We start from the raw sequence: 8,418 nt of genomic DNA on the forward strand, positions 1-8,418 counted from the left end.
GTGTGCGATCCATGAGGTAGAGTAAGAAAGAGAAAACATATCCAACGAGTTTATCATACCGCGTGCATCATTTTGATTAATTTGATGCAACTTTCACTATTTTCACCAACCTGTAAATGTGTGCACCCTTGGTATGACACTATTACGCCGGAGAGTAAAGTCTGGATGTATTTACTTCCCAGCTCAACCAAAATTAGACTCCTACTATTTTAGTATCAGTACTGTTCTGACTATTAGCTTCGAGCTCTATTAGTGAGGGTTGAGAGACGCTCATAAAAAGTGTCTCCTACTTTAGTGGACCCAGCCTGATATACCGTATTTTTCAGACTATAAGATGCACTTTTTATCAAGAATAAATATTGATAAAAAGTCCCTGCGTCTTATAGTCGCCAGTCAAGGCACCCGGTTGCGCCAGACCCCACTGACCGCTTCCTTAACCCCTTCCCAACCCATGACGTGCCGGTACATCATGGAGTGGGGGATCGATGTTTGTACCGGGCTCACGTTCAGAGTCCGCTCGATACACTGTAGGTGTCAGCTGTGTGTTTACAGCTGACACGCTGCTCTAATGGGCAGGAACAGCAATAGCGTTATTTCTGGCCGTTTAACTAGTTAAAGGGGTTTTCCCATGATTGGACATTTATGACATATCCACAGAATATTCCAAGACAAATAGTAGGACAACAGCACACGTCTCCAGATCTTTAAAGTGGTTTTATTGTCAAAACATCCATGACAAACAGCCTGTTTGTCGTGGATGTTTTGACAATAAAACCACTTTGAAGATCTGGAGACGTGTGCTGTTGTCCTACTATTTGTCTTGGAATTTTCATTATGCCGAAGTGGGTTTGCCTGGCTTGACAGCGTGCACCGCACCAGACTCGGGACTTGTGCTGCTTCAAAACCTTCTATTTTTCTTCATATCCACAGGATATGTCATAAATGTCAGACAGATGCAGGTCCCATCTCTGGGACCCGCACCTATCTCTAGAATGGGGACCCCTAAACCCTGTTCTAGCTTTTTGTGTTCACGCTGCCTCCCGGTTACTTACTGAATACATGGTCGTGAGTTACGGAAACAGCGTAAGTCGCTGAGCTACGCTGTTTCCGTAACTCCCATAGAACTGAATAGTAGTTGTGGAAACAGCGTATGCTCGCACGCTACGCTGCTTCCGTAGCCACCATTCACTACTATCAGAGATACGAAAACAGTGTAGCTCAGAAAGAGAGAGATTTTCTGTAACTCCTGACCATGAAATCAGTAAGTGGCTGGGAGGCAGCGTGAGCACAAAAAGCTAGAACAGGGTTTAGGGTGCCCCGTTCTAGGGATAGGTGCGGGTCCCAGAGATGGGACTCGCATCTATCTGACATTTATGACATATACTGTGGATACGTCATAAATGTCTCTCATGGGAAAACCCCATGACACGGTCAATAGCAAACTGCGGCATTTAAACCGAACGCCCCCCCCCCCCCGCAATGCTATCGGTGGCACCGATTGTTGTCATGGCAGCCCGGGGGCCTAATGAAGGCCCCAAAATCTGCCTTCTGTCTGCCTCTTATAAACCATGCCTCCGGCAGGGCTTAGCAGTAGCCTGTAAAAATAACAATATAATGATCTAATGATCGCTGGAAATAATAAAATGTGTTAAAAAAAACTTAGATACGATTTCAGGAGTGTAAAAAAAATAAAAAAATATTAAAAGTTAAAAAAAAAAACTTTTCCCCAAGCAGAATGTAAAAAATAAAAAAAAAATTGGTATCGCTTCGTCCATAAAAGTCTGCCTTCTGTTTGCCTCTGCTAAGCCATGCCTCCAGCAGGGCTTAGTAGAGACCTGTAAAATATGACAATATAATGCTCTAACGATCTCTGGTTCAGGTCCCCTAGGGGATCTAGTAAAAGGTGTAAAAAAAAGTTAGATACATTTTCAGGAGTGTAAAAAAATAAAAAAAATATTAAAAGTTCATAAACCCCCCTTTTTCCACTTTCCCCCAAGCACAATGTAAAAAAAAAAAAAAAAATTGGTCTCGCTGTGTCCGTAAAAGTCCGAACTATTACAATATATGATTATTTAACTCGCATGGTGAACGGCATTCAAAATTTTTTGTTCACCTTAGTGCTAAAAAAAATTAAATAAAAGTGATAAAAAGATCGTATGCACCAAAAAATGGTGCCAATAAAAACTACAGCTCGTCCCGCAAAAAAATAAGCCCTCACACCACTCAATCGATGAAAACATATAAAAGTTATGGCTCTCAGAATTTGATGAAACAGAACAATTATTTTTTTAACAAATAGTTTTTTGTAAAAGTAGTTAATATTAAATAATATTTTTTTTTTTTCCTATTTTCTGTTGTATAAAACCTGGGTGCGTCTTATAGTCAAGTGCGTCTTATAGTCCGAAAAATACGGTACTACATTCATTCGAGTGACCAGGATTTAATACTACTGGCTAAAAAGGCTGGCTGAAGCATCATTAACTGTTATGGCCGATGGTTGCTAATGCCAGACATGCGGCAATCAGCCCATTTCAATTAAAAAGGGGTTGTCTTCATGAGACAATTCTTTTAAGTATGAATAGGATATGCATGACATGTCTTAGCTAATCTATAAATAAATGTATATTTTTTGTCCTTTTCCCACAGTTTAGGAAACTACGCCTCTCTCCATGGACATATATACTGCAAACCCCATTTTAAGCAACTCTTCAAATCAAAAGGAAATTATGATGAAGGCTTTGGATACAAACCCCACAAAGAACTCTGGAATCTAAAGGCAAATTCTACAGGCGATCCCCGAGCAGAAAAGCAAGACAAAAGTAAATCAATGGTTAAGGAGTTAAGCACTGCAAGTAATCCTCAGTGCTTCATCTCAAATGAAGAAAACAGTAGTTCAGATGATGTCAATATGAAGATGTCCAATGAAAGACGTAAGCTCAGTGTAACATGGCCTCCTTCAGAAGAAAGCTCCAGACAAAGTTCCATAGTTGAGAAAGTTGCAGTAAGCAAACCAAAGTGGCCTCCAGAGGATTGCAGGAAGCATGTAGATGTGGTAAGACCTCCTCCTGAAGGAGGAGAACAACGAAAACCTGAAAGTGAAAAACCAGCTAATATTTGTAGTGAAGGAAAAGATATTCTACAAGATGGTTTGGTTGAAGTTCGAAGCTTCTCAGGTGATAAGAAAGGATTTTCTAGAATGAGTGCAGCAAGTTTGGATAAAGAAGAAATGAAAAGTGTGGAGGGTCTGTTGAAGGTCACAAAAATTGATGGAGGTGAGGAAGAAAACCATACAAACCCAAACAGTAACAACAACAACAACAACAACAACAACAACAATAATTGCAATATAACTTATGCAGAAAATCTACTGACTATGCCCATTATAAAACTATACCAAGAAAACATCGACAGATCTGAACTACTGTTATATAACCCAGAGTTTCATGTCGACAACAGTTATTTTACAGATAATTTAACTATGAAAATCCAAAAATATGAGACAGGTGACTTGAGTTCACTGGATAATAATCTTTGTATTTCTGAAGAAACTTTCTGCCGGGATCCTGTTACAACTAAGACTGTGGATTCAGAGAAAAGTGAAGCTGAAATATCACATCGCTGTAATACATTTCAGAAGAAAGAAATGACAGAAGCAATTGTTCTGCATGGCTTGTCAACACAGTCTCTCGCTCTTGAGAAGCCTAATGCATGTGGTTTGCAGGGCAGAGGCATAAATGAGCCATGTGTTATAGGTAGAGAGCCAATTCTACAAAGTACTTTCAGCACAGGTTTGAAAGGAACAAGAGTGAAAGACAGTGATGCATGTCTTGAAGACATGGAATACAGTGTTACAGCCTTAAAACCACTGTTCCAAGACATCGAGTGGAAGAATACAAATCCAGCTCAGTAGAGTCTGAAAAAGAAATAATCTTCTATGTATAAATGTAGCCAGTCACTTATTAAAAAACAGGCATCCTTAAAATATTACGTGAAAAATGTATAGAATATTCAAACCTAATGAAAGTTGATCTTAAAGAAATGTTTATGAAACGTTTAGATTTTATCGAGGAAGTTATGTCTCTCGAAAAGCTTCATCTATAGTTCTGTATAGGTTGATCTCCTCTAAAGGGCATAGCTATAGGGGATGCAATCCCACCCTGGTGCATAAGAACACAGCAGTATTATAAATGGCATATGGTAGGTGGCGGGCCCTATTTTTGAAACTTTTTGAAATATTGTGTACTATTACTATACCTCCTGTAGTCCTGTGCATAGTAATAAGCTGTGGTTATGGCATACAGCTTAGGACAGATCTATTCATTAGTGCTGGGACCACTAGCTTACCAGCAGGGACTGTATTAGTCACCCCACACTCTTTGACAAAGATTTGAAAGGGTTAGGAAGCCAAGTCTACTGAGCAAAACTTAGTTCTAAGCTGGAGATTGACTGAATATATTTTTTTGTGCAGAATGCAGTTAAAGAAGTTGTCTTGGAACTGAAAAAAAGGTCTACTTTGTTTTTTTGAGAAACAGAACCACTCTTATCCACAGGCTGGTTTTGAAATTTTTCCTCATTCAGACACAGCCCACGGACAAAAGCTGCACTGTTTCTGGAAAAAAGTAGACTATTTTTTAGTATGTGTAAACAGTTATTTTCCATGGAGAGGTTAAAAAAAAAAAAAATTTGGTAAATTTGAAATAAATACACCAAATTACAAAATCTATTTTGATGATACAAAACAGTGATGTTTTATGTTTTGTTTTTGTCTTTTTGTTTCTGATACGTTACAGTAAGCACCTGGTGTGCCTAAAAGATTGAAAGGCAATAGAATGACTTTTTATCATGAAATATGGGACATAATATTTTCATTGGTTCATGAGCATGATTTTGAGAGTTGAATGTTTATTTATTTTATTTTTTTCTTTTTATATACAAGATCCATTTGTGGAAGAAAGATTATAACTCAGAGGGAAAGGGAAGGTATTTGGCCATTATAATCTTTTCACTGTACAAAAAATCTTAGACCCTTATAACATATAATCACACTCAAGCAGAAATTTCTTGTAAAATGTTATGTATAAACGTTTTGAGTGTCCTATCTATCAAATAATATGAAAAAAAATAAAAGATAAGTAATAAAAGTCAATTACACGTAAATAACAGTGGGTCAGGAACCTACAAACAAGTAGCTTAGAATATGATGAGTGAAGAGATAGCTAAATTACAGTACATTTATATTTGCTGGCAATTTAGACATTTATGCTAAATGTCAGGTGTGCAGTATTTCTGTCCAGATAATGGGTCTCGTCAGTGGAAATATATATTTAGCCGTCGAAATATTCCACAATAAAATTTTTATCAAATCTGCTGTCAGAATTGGGGGTGTAAGGGCTATTTTTTTTTTTTTTTAGTACTACACATTTTTTGCTGCTTTTAGCATTTTACCTAACTGCCTAAATTGTTATACAAAATCGTTTCAAAATGTCACCCATGAAGTGATTTCTCCATTTGTGGATGGAGTTATTTGGAACCTGTAATTGTGATATTTTAGAGTCATACATTTGAGAAAAGGTAAAAGCCAATAATGTGCTTTTAAAGCAACCAGAACTTTGTAGTAGAACTTAACAAGTTCTGATATTCAGTTTACAAGTAATATGCATTGTTCTACGGCACATAAGAAATGTCCTCAATTCTTAAATGGTTACTGTCATTTTATAAAATTGGTTAAGATCAACGGAGATCAAGTTATAAGATTCCCACAGATCTAAATGGGATAAACCAGGCAATGTTTTTACAGAGTACCTTCACTTACAGATTTACTGTATAATTACGGATTTAATGTATAAAGCTCCCATTGAACTTAATAAATGTGCAAAGGGTCCAAGATAACTTGGAGCTTTGTAACAGAAAAATTGAGTCCTGATCCATATAAATTATACATCATAAAATTGCTTCTGATTTTAAAACCTGAAAATGGTAAAAAAAAAACTTATATGTGAAGTAAGGATGGCGTGGAGAAATAATACTTTATAAAGATATATAATCAAATTAGTTCCGTTGATTGTAATATGGACCTACACATCTCCAGTATCTCCAGTAATAATATACAAATCTCCAGTATCTCCAGTAGTAATATACAAATCTCCAGTAGAAATTTTACTATAAATGAATAATGTATCGGAATAATTCTAGTTGGCTGTGCCAAATCTAAGTTGCATGGTGCTGCGTAGTTATTGATTGTTACTGCATTACTTATATTACATGTAGCCACTCTTGGTTCCAAATGTGTATGTTGAACCTGTCCACTGCCGCTTAGGACTCCAGTACCACCACTGCGGACTTAGCATATCTAAATTATAGTACATTTTAACCTACAGATGTATTTTGCCACAAATGATCATCACTAATAAATGTAATTCGTAGGAAAAGTTTTTGAGTTGGACCCAAAATAATTTTGTAATAAACACACCTGTAATGTTAAAAAGTACATTATTTGCTCATAAGGCAGTTAGAGAAATTTCCCATCTACCCAAAGAACGATTGATGAGCACTGTGTATTTAATGCACGATCATGCTCCAACATGTTGCTATAGATGAAGCATAAACATCTACATTTATATAAATATTTGACACCATGACTATTGTATGCCACATTTCCACTGACTAAACCCATGTGTGTGATGCTCTTATTATAGTTATGTTGAATTTTGCATGGGACAGTAAGATGTATTGACTGTTAGTTATGCACAATAAATAAAATTTCATTTTGCAAAAAATTCCTTTGTTTTTTTAAAAAAAAAAGTAACATGTAAAGCAAATGCCTCATCTGAATGCCATTCTATGTAAAAATGTTGCCATGTACATCAATTTTTTACTTCTCTACTGATCCTCCCTTGAATGGAGCTGAGTTGCAATACCAGATATAGCCCATGTAGAATAGTGAAAGGAAATGTAGAATAGTGAAATAGAAAAATCAATAAGCCGGACACTTTATGAATCCCTGTTACATGATCCGGTAGTTTAGGTAGAGCTACAGAGGGAGATACTTGCATTTTTTTAGATAAACGGCAAATGTGAATCCCTTGGGATTATGGTAATCACATAAGTGTGTTGTAAGAGGCATATTGATCAAACATGGATCTAGATTAAAGAAGGAATAAAGAGCAAAAGTGACATCCCGATTGTTGAGGTTACAGGAATTGGAACGAGCTCATAAAAGGACCCGAGCACGGGAAACAAGCGCAGCATTGGTGCGGACAAGGGAACACCTACAAAGCTGCCTGGTAGAAAAGCCCAAATGTCTTACAAGAGGTCATTTTATGAATTTGGGAATAAACCAAGGAAATCGGTGGCTAAGACGCTGAGACAGCAAAAATCGAGATCTTTATACCATGTATGACAGAATCTAAGGGGAATAGGATACATCAGAGAAGATAGCGGAAGAATTAAAAACTTATTATGCCTCACTATATAGTGTTGTGGGGGAAGTTGCTGAAAATACCCATAAGCAGAGAATAGTTGAAGTAACTATCGAAGAATCCGGACTAGTGTCTTCACCTAATGAAGTATCGAGGGAATTATAAGTGCCAATCTCAGAGGAGGAGACAAGCCATTTGAGAGACGAGTAAGAACTAGGGCACTGGGTCCAGATGGTTTTTCATTGATGAATGATATAACCCTCGAGGGCAGCTTGATTCCCTACTTTGCTGAAGCACTGAATAATATCATAAAGTGTCATCAGATTCCCCAGGTTTCAAGCCCACATTACAGTCATTGGAAAGGAAGGTAAAGACCCATTTCAATGTTTCAGTTACCACCCGATAGCATTATTGAACTTGGACATCAATCTGTTTGGGCGTTTTACGCCTCGAATTACGCCTGAAAAAACGCCCCTAATACGCCTACAAACATCTGTCCATTGCTTTCAATGTGAATTACGATGTTCTATTCCCACGAGCCTTAATTTTACGCGTCGCTGTCAAAATATGTCGCGTAAAATGACGGCTTGTCAAAAGAAGTGCAGGAGCCGTTTTTCATAGACTCTATTGAAAACAGCTTAAAAAACGGCCATAAAAAAGGCAGCGAAAATGCTGCGAAAAACGCGAGTTACTCAAAAGACGTCTGAAAATCAAGAGCTGTTTTCCCTTCAAATCCGCTCCGTATTTTCAGATGTTTTTGAGTTTGTGTGTGAACATACCCTAACAGTGGCATAGACACCTGACAAAAAGTACTGAGGAGATGGGGCCAGGGTTCTTCCTTCTGCATCACAGCAATGTAACGATTAGGGTATGTTCACACGGCGGGGGTCCGTAACGGCTGAAATTACGGGGATGTTTCAGCCTGAAAACATCCCCGTAATTTCAGCCGTACCGGCATGTGCAGGCGCTTGAACGCCGCGTCAATTACGGCCGTAATTAG

Source organism: Rhinoderma darwinii, chromosome 6 (assembly GCF_050947455.1).
Source record: "Rhinoderma darwinii isolate aRhiDar2 chromosome 6, aRhiDar2.hap1, whole genome shotgun sequence".
NCBI classification, from domain to species: Eukaryota; Metazoa; Chordata; class Amphibia; order Anura; family Rhinodermatidae; genus Rhinoderma; species Rhinoderma darwinii.